Here is an 11292-nt window from a genome sequence, read left to right on the forward strand (position 1 = left end):
AACTGATGTTGGATAAAGTTCCAGTGGCTATTGATTCTTAGTGTCTGTCTGAAATGTTCAATAAATATTTGTTAGGTCCATTAGATTTGTCATGTTATTTAAGTCAAGTGTTTATTTTTTATATGGATTGGGAAAAATGGTGAGAGTGGTATGTTAAGGACACTTGCTATCACTGTGTTGGGATTATCTGTGGCTTTCATCTAGAGGTATTTTGTATAATTCTGTGTGCTTATATTTTGTACACATTTATAATCGTAATCTCCTCTTTTTTAAAAAAATTTTTATTAATTTATTCTTGTTACATCTCAATGGTTATCCCATCCCTTGTATCCTCCCATTCTTTCCTCCCTCCCATTTTCCCCTTATTCGCTTTCCCTATGACTGTTTCTGAGGGGGATTTCCTCCCCCTGTATATGCTCATAGGGTATCAAGTCTCTTCTTGGTAACCTGCTATCCTTCCTCTGAGTGTCACCAGGTCTCCCCCTCCAGGGAACATGGTCAAATATGAGGCACCAGAGTTCATGTGAAAGTCATACCCCACTCTCCAAGTAGAAGAATGGATAAAGAAACTGTGGTACATATACACTATGGAATACTACTCAGCTACTAAAAACAAGGAATTCCTGAAATTTGTGGACAAATGGATTGAGCTAGAAATGATCATAATGAGTGAGTTAACCCAGAAGCAGAAAGACTCAAACGGTATATACTCACTTATATCTGCATACTAGCCCAAGGGGCATGTCCCACGAAAGCCTTCACTTACCAGGAAACTGGGACAGAGGGGAGGATATCCTATTGGGACTCTAGATGAGAGAAGCATGGGAGAATAGCAAAGTAGAAGGATCCAGAGGGTCCTAGAAACCTACAAGTAGAACATTATGATAGGCAGATTTGGGCCCAGGGGTCCCACTCAAACTAAGGCACCAGCCAAGAACAATACAGGTGGTAAACTTTGTGATCTCCTCTTAATGGATAGTTCCACTGATTAGTAAAAAGTAATCTGTTTCTTCTTTTTTGATTTGAAGGTTTTTTTTTTCTTTTTTCTTTTTTTTTTTTTTTTTGGTCCAACATTGCAATAGCTATACCTACTTGTTTCTTAGTCTCATTTTTTTTGAAATATGTTTCTTCATTCTTTTACTTAGTGATGGTGTCTGTGTTGCTGGAGAGGTGTGTTTTGGAGGCAGTAAGAAGATGGATTCTGTTTTCTAATCCTATCTACTTGCCTGTGTCTCTTTATTAACAAATTTAGAATGTTAATATTGAATAGCCTTTATTAATTCTTATTTTACTCTGTTTATTTATTTTTTTAAATTTTATTTATTTCTGTGTGTTTTATAAGATGTCTTTTGATTAAATGTTGTAGGATTGTGATCTCTTAGATTTCTTTTCTCTTCAAATTGAAGTAATGTTTACAGTATTATTACTGGTAATAAGGTCCATTAGTTGATTTTATCATAGAAACTTTTTATCCACTAAAAATATCTATTAAACAACTTAATGGATATTCTTGCTGGGGCGGGGGGGAGGGAGGAGTCTGAGGAAGCTATTATTTTTCCAGGCTTGGAATGTATTTTTTTGGGCACGGTGACTTTAAGTGTGTCCACTGGATAGTTGGGTGTTAATCTGATGGATTTGTATTTATAGGTGAGTTGACCCTTCTCTCTTGATATTTCAATACTCTTTCTTTTCCCCATGTTTAGAATATAGTATTTGTGGATAGTGTCTTTTCTCTTCGGTCTACTGGTATTTTGTAGGATTTTTGTACCTGGCTGGGAATCTTTCTCTTCTTGGGAAATTCTGTTCTATGATTTTATTGTAAATTCTTTTTACGCCTTTGGTACAGAATAATAATTTTTCTATGTCCATAATTTGAACATTTTCTTTTTTTTTATGGTTTCCAAATACTCTCCTGTGTCCCATTCATATTTATTAGAAAAAGTATCATTGACCTTTACTGAATGGTCCATTTTCTCTATCTTGTATTCTAGCCTTGATGTTGTGTTTTATACATAGCCTTTCTGGTGAGGCTCTCCACTGCGTTTTTAATTTGGCTTATTGGGTTTTTCATTTCTAGCATCATTTCACTTCAGTTTTACTTCAGCAATTCTCTTTACTGAATTCAATTTCCATATCTTGGATTGACTTCAGTATTTGATTTTACTCTTTGTTTTTATTCTTTAAGAGTGTATTCATATTATCTTGAAGTTGTTTGGGCATATTTGTAATAATTCTTAAAAAATTATTTTTGGTCTGGAATCTCTTCAAATTGATATCATTAGTATCCATTATTATTGGCATAGCAGTTTTTGGAAAACATGTTATCTTAGATTATTTCATGAAGCTTTTTTGTGCGCATTTGGAGTTAGTTTATTAGTTGATATTTTCTTTGTGTTTTATTTTAAAATATAATTTAATATTTTAAATTTTAAAATTTTATATAATTATATGAATTTTTTACATTTTAAAATACTTTCAGTCATGGAGTTTGTTTTGTTTAGGAGAAGACTAAACTGTAGTTCTTAGTCTTTCCTCCTGAGGAACCCGTATTTAGGGCCAGAGCTCTGTCGCTAGTTTTCCTTTAAGGAACCACTGTTGCCCTATGTCAGCTCTAGCCTCTCTTTGCTTTGAACTGTGGGACTCCACTTCCGTCTGTGGGCATGACTCTGAGTCAGAGCTGGCCTGCACCCTAGGTCTACCACTTCTAGTGAAACTGCTGCAACCTGATGCAGATTTAGATCTGGTGCCTACCCTGTTATGGTAATTTCTTTTAGTTATGTGTATTTTAGATATTAATTCTCTGTCAGATATAGCTGTCAAAGGTATTTTTCTCATTCTGTAGGTTTTGTCTTTACTTGCTTGGCAGTCTTTTTGCTTTACAGCAGCTTTTTAACATGTACTATTTTGTATTTTTCTTTGGGACTTCTGTACATATATAGAAAGTATTTTGAGCCCCCTACCTCTGAAAACTCAGAAGCTTTTAATTTAATGAAAGAAAAGACAGAAAGGATTTAAGAGCTGGAGGATAGGAAGGAGGGCTGCATTTTTTTTTTTTTTTAAGCTAAGACATGGCTGTTGTACCCATAATTTCAAATGGTTACCTGCAGAGGGCATTTGTAAAATTGGGCCATCAACATCGTGTCATGGATGGGGTGAGATCAACTTCTCCCTGAAGAGGTAGAGCTGCTTACTCGTCGCCAGGGAATGGAGGTAATTCCTCAGGACTAGAGCCACTGGTCCATTGCTGTCAAGTCAATTCTAATTAAATGCAGTGGGTCACACGCAAAATGAATATGAGAGGATGTGGGGGTCTTGAGATGATTAAGGGGTTAATTAGAAGGAAGGTGGGAGATAAGAGATGAGAGGATAATTAGAAAGCCTTTGATCAAATAACATTATATATTAAATTATAACAGAATAAATAATTTTTTTTTTTAGAAAGGAAGAAGAAAACTTTTGATTTGTAGACAGACAGGTGTGAATATCTCTAACCAACAAAATTACTCATTGATTTCATGGTCACTTATGGCAAACATGATACTTAAAGCAAGCTCACAGTAATATATTTAAAAATATTATTATCATCATTATTATTATTCACCTGGCCAGGAGACAGTCTGTCACAGGAAATTATAGTTTCCTACATTTCTGACAAAGAGTCACATAGCCACACATGAGAGTCACATGGACAACAGCAGGCTCAGTCAGGAGGCTGAAAAGATGAGAAGAGATGGGTGAGAGCTTTTTCCATGTCACTTATGGGAAGAAATAATCAGCACAGGGTAAACAAGCTTAAGATCACTTGAAGACTTTCATGATCTGTGGGCACTAGGGATGCTTCTCCTTAGACACATGGCTTTGTGGTGACCAAGGCAGAGGGTGGAGTTCCTGAGTGTAGGTGGCTGATGGAGGATTTAGACGGTAGATCAGTTGCTATCCATGTCAAAAGGAAGTGAAGACTAGGGGCATGAGGCAGTAAGTGCTTCTTAACCAAGCATGGAGTGTGATCCTCAGAACTCATATTAAGTAAAGGAAATCACATCATGGCAGCACACTTTTAAGCCCAGCAGCACTGGATAGAACAAAACAACCACAAAACTGATTTCAAGGTTTGATGCTCTGCTAGCCTTGCTTGGTGAGTGTCACACCGGGGACACATAAACAAGGTGACCACATATCTGGAAGGAGATGGGGACAAGGAAGATAATTAAAATACACTGAGTACTCTCAAAGAACTAATAAAAATATTTTTGTTTAGGAAAACAAACAAACAAACAAACAAACAAAAAAAAAACAAGGTGACCATCTCATGAATAATGACACCCAAAGTTGTCTGATGGCCCTTATACCCACTCACACAATCTCAAATATACCTCCCAGCACATGCATACATATACACACACATGTACCCATACACGCATACAAACATATGCATGCAAATGTAATAATAACAACAATAAAAGGATGGTGTGTCCTTTACCATGTTTAGAAATTGTATAGCTCTGAGAAGCACAGTCTCTTCAAGGCCACCAAAGCCTACAAGCCACAGCACCAGAAACAACAAAACAAAACAAAACTTGCTGAAGTATAACACATTGAATTAAACACACATCCACATATGGATGAAGGAAGGCTCTAGCCTTTGTCAGAAAATAAAGTGATCATATTACAGCAGAGTGACCTATAACCCGGTGGATAAGCTACACATCCCTTCTATAACTAATTTAAAAGTTTGCCTTCAAAAAATTATAGTAAAACAGATCCACGAGGGGAAAAGCTTGGTAAATATGCCTGAAATGTATAGCAATATGGTCAAAAAAGCAGGCAATAGAAAACTGATCAGGCTGTTTAAGTTATAAACTGTAGGAACCAGGCCCGACTGGGCTGCCTGCCTGTCTTGCTGTTTCATGTCCTGTTTCTAGCAGCTTCCATGTCTGTGTTTATCCTGGTTAGCTAGTCGTGTTTACTGCTCTGAGAACGCGCCCCTCCCTTCCTGGAGACTTTTCCTCCTGTGTGCGATTACCTCTTGAGGGATTTCACCTCAGAGGAGGATTCTTGTTTGGCTGCCTGTAAGAAGGCTCCTTGGAACTCTGGAAAGAGAATAATAAGCCGTTGCCGCAGCTGCTGCTGCTGCTGCTGCTGCAGCTGCTGCTCTCTTAGCACAAAGGACCTGCTGTGTTATTGTGTGTGTGTGTGTGTGTGTGTGCATGAGTTAAATCTGCAGTCCCTCGCTCTCGACTTGGCACCGCTGTGTCGTGGGCACCACAATGAACTCCAGAATATTCTTATCCTTACATGCCCTTGCTTCTGTCCTGGCTGAACGCTAGGAATGTCGAAGGGGAGTCTAGTTCCTTCTAGCTTCCTGTTATGCATGATTTTCTTTTCCTTTTGTATAACCCAGCCACTGTTTGGAAAGTATGTGTGAGGATGCAGCCAAAGCACAGAGTGACGAGCACATTTCATGAGTAGTCCAATTGAACTCACTGGACACCCCTTACCCTCCCTAACAAGTGCCTCAGGTTTTTCCTAAGTTCTTTAAAGGGTCCCCAGTAGTATGACGGCAACCCATTCTTAGGACCTGCCCTTGTTGTACAGATTTCTTTGCTATCATCTCTTAAGCTCTTGCCAAATGATCAGTGATGGATTCTGTTCTAAATCTACTCTTCTGTGGCCCATGAGTTTCAGTCTTCAAGCCTGCAAGACAGGAACCCAGAGCCACTGGCTCAGCAGAAATCTTGTTTGGCACGGAGCTTCTGGCACCCTGGTTCCTGATGGCAATGATCCATCAAGCATGCCACTTTCTCCGCATCAACAACAGCCAGTCTATTAGACTCCGGGTAAAGGAATTGTGTGCTAGAGAGTGATACCCAATCCTGTTGTGAAGGGGCTCATACACTTCCTTATGACTTCTGTGTCCTCAGACTGTGAAGCTTAGCAAGTCTCATTTATATATATATATATATTTTTTTTTTAGAGTAAAAGATGAATGATCTGGTGATGTTACTCAGTGTTTGCCTAAAATATGCAAAGCCTTACATTTAATCCTGGATGCGGGGGTGGGGTTGGATGGGGGCAGGTCGGGGTGGGGAACACATCTGTAGTCTAGCACTTGAGAGACTGAGGTGGAAAGATTGTGAGGTCAAGCCTTGGCTACTAAGTGAGATTATCAGTCAATCAACCAACCAATCAATCAATACTTAATGGCAACACCACAAGTTACAATTTGGGTGAAAACATAGTGTGATTATGGTTGTAGAATTGATGTTTTCGAATGACTGGAACTTAGCTGGACCACATCTTCCTCCCTTAAAGTCCTTTCTGGATCGCCTTCTCCTCTCTGATGGTTCTTTGGTGCCCCATGAAGCAGCTATTCATCTAATTCCTTTGGCACAGTTTTTTTTTTTTTCTTTTCTGTCAAGGAAACACATCTTTCAGCCTGCCTTGCATGTGCTGCTTTGAATTATCTTTCCATTTTACCACTTGCTGGAAAAACGGCGTCTCAGCAGCGCCCCAGGTCCCATGGGGAAGACATCCATCAACACAGACCTGGCTTTCCCCTCAGGTGTCTGTCCATCCTGATGCCACTTATTAAGCCTCATAGGTTCCTATTCATCAAAATCATGCCTCTTTCTGAGGTGCATATTCAGCAGAATGCCAGGGAAGGGCAGCCACATGAGGAATGTGCAAATTAACCAGCCTATTCTTATTCAGAAGAGCCCCCAATGCAAAGGCATGTTTTGAAGTTTTAAATAAAATCCGGTCTTGATTTACTAGAAACTCTATGCCAATCCTTCATATCGTTAATTGTCCAAGAAGTAGGAAAGTTAATGATGAGGAGGCCAGCCTAGAAATACACTAAGGGTAGTCACTCAGCAGAGAAGAATGCACATGCCTTTGTCTGTCTATACATCCATCTTCCTACTATTGCTAACTCATTCAAAATAAATGTGAGTGGGAAAAATATCTACATGCATACATGCACATGTTTATAAGTGTATGTACATGAGTGTGTGTAAAAATGTTAGTGAAAAAGCATCCTTAGGTAAGAACTATGGTAGAAATCTGCCTTAAAGCCTACTTTGAATTTGTGTTTATGTCCACTGTAATAGGTCACGCAGGAAAGTAGCTATAATTAGCTTGGAAATTTGTTAATGAAAATATTTTTAAGAGAATCAGTTACCTGATGATAAGACCATTCAACTTTGTCTGCAGTGCCTGGAGGGGACTGTACTTGTGAAAACATTTTGGTCATTGATAGGAAACAAATGGCAGAATGACTTTGCTGGTGGGGAGAGGAAGGAATGCTGGTGGGGAGAGGAAGGAATACATTTGGCTTGCTACAGAGCAAGAAGCAAAGACTTGATGACCTCTCTTGGCAGTCACATGAGATTATGCACTTGCTGAATCCCTTTGCAGAATTTGCTGATTTTCACTAAAGGTTCATGTGAGTGTGGAAAATGTAGTGTTGTGGGGAGCCTGCCAGAGATGACCACTCACATAGTTGTAGCCAACTGAAAGTATCTTCCAGTGGTGTGAGGCTACACTTAGGTAACCAGAACCCAGGTGCAGTGCTTAGGTTAAGGTTAAGGGTTTTTAAAGGCAAAAACTACATCTTGGTATCTATCCCAGGAGCTGAAGGCAGGTGGGGGTGGGTTGGGAGGGTGAGTGTTGTGCAAGCAAGCAGTTTAACAGAAGCTAAGATGAGGGGTTAGCTGGAGGGAGAGGTTACATAAGTGGGCAGTTTAACAGAAGATAGAGTAAGTTAGCTGAGCCATCTTGGACTTGGGTTCCTAGAAACAGAAGGGTATTTTTCCATGGGAGTCTCCATAAAAGAGAACAAATTCTAGTTAAACATAAAGTGGCTTCAGTAAGAATACAAGAAGGAAGAACCTCTGCAATGTACTGCTCTGTCATGTTAGGATGGCACGGCTAGGGCAGGTAAGCCTCATTTAGCAGGTCATCATGGGCAAATTTAAAAGTTATTGACTTTAGCAATTAAAGGACAGAATTTTTAAAAACCTAACATGAACAAGTGGTAATGGACACTGGACGGAAGAATTGTAGCTTTCTTCTAGGAAATTTAAGGAATTGAAAGTTAGATCTCTTTCTAGGAAATGTTGATAGTTGCTTTCTAAATGTAAAAAGCCTTCTTGATCCAAAGATTACCTTAATAACATGACAGGCAGTGGCCATAGTTTCTGGCTTCCTTTTGAATGACTCAGTAAAGTAAGTATAGAACGTATACGTGGGCTTCACAGATGCTTGTATGAGTTTTCCAGAGAGATTGGCAGGAACAACAAAATATAGATGTATACCTTATTCCCATTTTCATGTACACTGATATTCTGCCACGGGGATCCAGTTACATGGGTTGGAGATTGTACTGTTCCTGTGATGACACAGGTACTGATGGCACATGAAAGCAGTTCCTACCTCCTTCCCCCAGAGACTCATTAGTGGTCTTCTGTGACTGTATCTCCCTAGTATTCCTTAATTCAGATATGGATATACTTTTCAGGTGTGTATGTACATGTTTGGGTATACATGTGTTTATGCGTATGTGTGTGTTTGCTTGAATATATGTGTGTGTATGTGTGCATGTGTACTATAATTCTGAGGTGACTCAGAAGTGAGCACAGTATTTACAAATTAGCTAAATTGCATCCATATAGGCTAAATGAGTATTCTTAGAATACAGTCTGGTCCCTGAGAATATTTTCTTCTCGTGAAAAGATACTTGTGCACTTAGAATTTCTTAACCTGCATTCTGTTCCTTGAGAATAAACAAATTTATGGGAGAAAACTGTTGACTTTTCAGGCCTTGAAAGCTAAGGACATAGTATTGAGACAATTCTTTTTCTTATTTCTTCTATCTTATTGAGAATATATGTAGGAAGGCAGCATATCAAGGCTACTTGAGGGTTTTGGGGTGGAAGGGTATTAAAGAATCCCTGGTTTAAATTGTGCATTTGATTTCCCCACTACCTTTCTCCTCCCTAATGTAATGAAATGCTCACTAAACATTATAGTTTACACTTCTGCAAACCATGCAGATATGACTGTCATCCTGGTGTTCTCTTTGGACACAGATAGCTTCCATATTAACACTCTTGTAGAATGTCAGTTGTTAAATTGTTCTTAACCCCATGCAGAAAGAAACAGAGCTAATTATCTGAAAGGTGGAGATTTATCTGTTTTCTAGCATTTTCTTAACTCAAAAGAATGGTCTGAGTCCTGGCGGATTGCTCTACTTTTAGCCCTAGGAGAGCCTGGAGGCCAGGAGCTCCTGCTTCTAAACTCAGCAAGAGCTCCTGTGGATCCCTTTGCCTGAACCATTGCTTCCTGCCTTTGCTACGTATTCTTCAGATTTTGAATGATCCCAGTGCTTCAAGCCAGCACGGAAAGTATAATGCCACCTTCCTGTGAATTCTAACTGCAAAGGCGTTTCAGATGGGATGTTTCCACAAGAAAGAAGTTCCAGAAATTAAGGACTAAAATCAGAGCAGTTTTCTTCTAGAGGGAAAAGCTTTTACGGTGATGGTTGCAATTGGAATTTGCTCTGTCAGGACTCAGACTCAGTGAGCAGCTCAAAAAGGGCTGCTCTACTCCTATGCTTTTTAACCAAGTAGTTTGTGAAGAGAAAGTGTTTATTATTATTTTATTATTATTATTTTTGTAGATCTCTAACAGCATTTGAACCTGCGTATTTACTGGAAGGACACCTAGAGGTTCCTCATTCTTTGTGAATTTATTGCCATGTTGTTTGTTTGTTTGTGTGTGTGTGTGTGCACATGCATGTGCGCGTTCCTGTGCAGACACACATGCATATAGGTATGGGTGATCTACCCAAAGACAGATTTATTTATGCTACATCTATTCAAACAATACATTTTTTTGTTGTTGTTGAGGTTAGTAAGGATGGAAATCAAGACCTTGATCTTCAAGAAGGTATTTTTAAAATTTTTAATCATTTTTCTTTTTAAAATAAAATAACATGGCCACTTACCTAGTTCCACACACTACACACCTCAATGAACTTCTGTGTGCTTAGAATTTACATTCTGAAGCAGTGGAATTTCTCTTAGAAATTACACTTCCATAAGCAGTTGTATTTTTTATTCACTCATCCACCAAAGGGAAAAATTTTTAAACTGTGGTGGAGATGAAACTAGAAAAACAAATTAGCTTTATATTCTCTTTCATGACTCCTTTGTCCTTTTGCCTGCATTCTGTTTTCCTTTTCTCTTAATAATACCCTCTTTTGGTTTCCTTTTAATCATTTTAATTAAATTAATTAATTAATTTATTTTGCGGAAGGAGGAGAATTTAATGTCATGGGAAGGAAAGATGCTTAGGGTGTGGTCTCTAGCAGAGGGATGCCTTGGCCCTGGTTTTGAGCCAGGAGACAAAGCCGCAAGGAGTGCAGGGCCCGGCAGACAGGTGTGTACCCCAGGCGGCTCAGGTGTTAGTAATCGTACATGTTGTGGTGGCTTGTGGTGCCGTCAGAGTGTACAAAACCAGAGTCTGCATCTAAGAAGTGGGCTCGGGGGCAGCCGGCTAACGGTGCCCGGACCAGCTCGTTTACCTGTCGGCTTTTCTCCTGAAGTGGGTTGGGGTGCTGGACCCTCGGAAGCAGGCCCAGCACCACCACCCATGCCTGGGGCTGTAGCTTGTTCACCAGTTGTACGATGGCTTTGATACCACCCGTCACCTACTCTGTTGTATGGCTGTGGTTGTTGGTGCCCACCCAGACACCCACAGTCTTGGGCCGGATGTGATCCAGCTCCCCATTCGCAAGCCACCAGAGTGCCTGCTGTGTGCTGTCACCGCAAATGCCAAAATTAAGTGCATGCGGAAGAAAGAAGACCTCCCGCCAGATCTCACACTGGTGCCTTAGTTGGACCAAGGAGTCCCTGATAAAGACGACTTCGGGCTCCTTGTCTTTGCTGTCCGCCACGATGGTGCAGAGACATCCAGCCCCCGTCGCCCTGTACAGGGGTGGGCATGCTGGCCTGGTTCCCATCCCCGCTCATCCTCAGCACTACAGCCCCTGAAAAGCCGACAGGGAGCAGGGACAACCTAGCACCCTTCCTCGGGGAAGGCAATCATTTGCTGCAGGGCCAGAAAACTCTGGAAGAGCAAAATTTTTCATATAATATAATTTGATCATATTCCTTTCCGTCCCTCAACTGGTCCCAGATACCCCCCACCCTGATACCCATACGATTTTATGTTCTCTTTTAAAAATAAAGCAATTACTTAGTTAAAACAAGCACAAAGCCACAACAAAAC

At 40.0% G+C, this 11292-nt stretch overlaps 1 pseudogene; it reads right to left on the minus strand.

The window, feature by feature from the left end:
• Positions 1–10351: 10351 nt before the first annotated feature.
• Positions 10352–11033, minus strand: LOC127209950 (platelet-activating factor acetylhydrolase IB subunit alpha1-like; annotated as a pseudogene).
• Between the last annotated feature and the right edge of the window lie 259 nt (positions 11034–11292).

Source organism: Acomys russatus, chromosome 27 (genome assembly GCF_903995435.1).
Source record: "Acomys russatus chromosome 27, mAcoRus1.1, whole genome shotgun sequence".
NCBI classification, from domain to species: domain Eukaryota; kingdom Metazoa; phylum Chordata; class Mammalia; order Rodentia; family Muridae; genus Acomys; species Acomys russatus.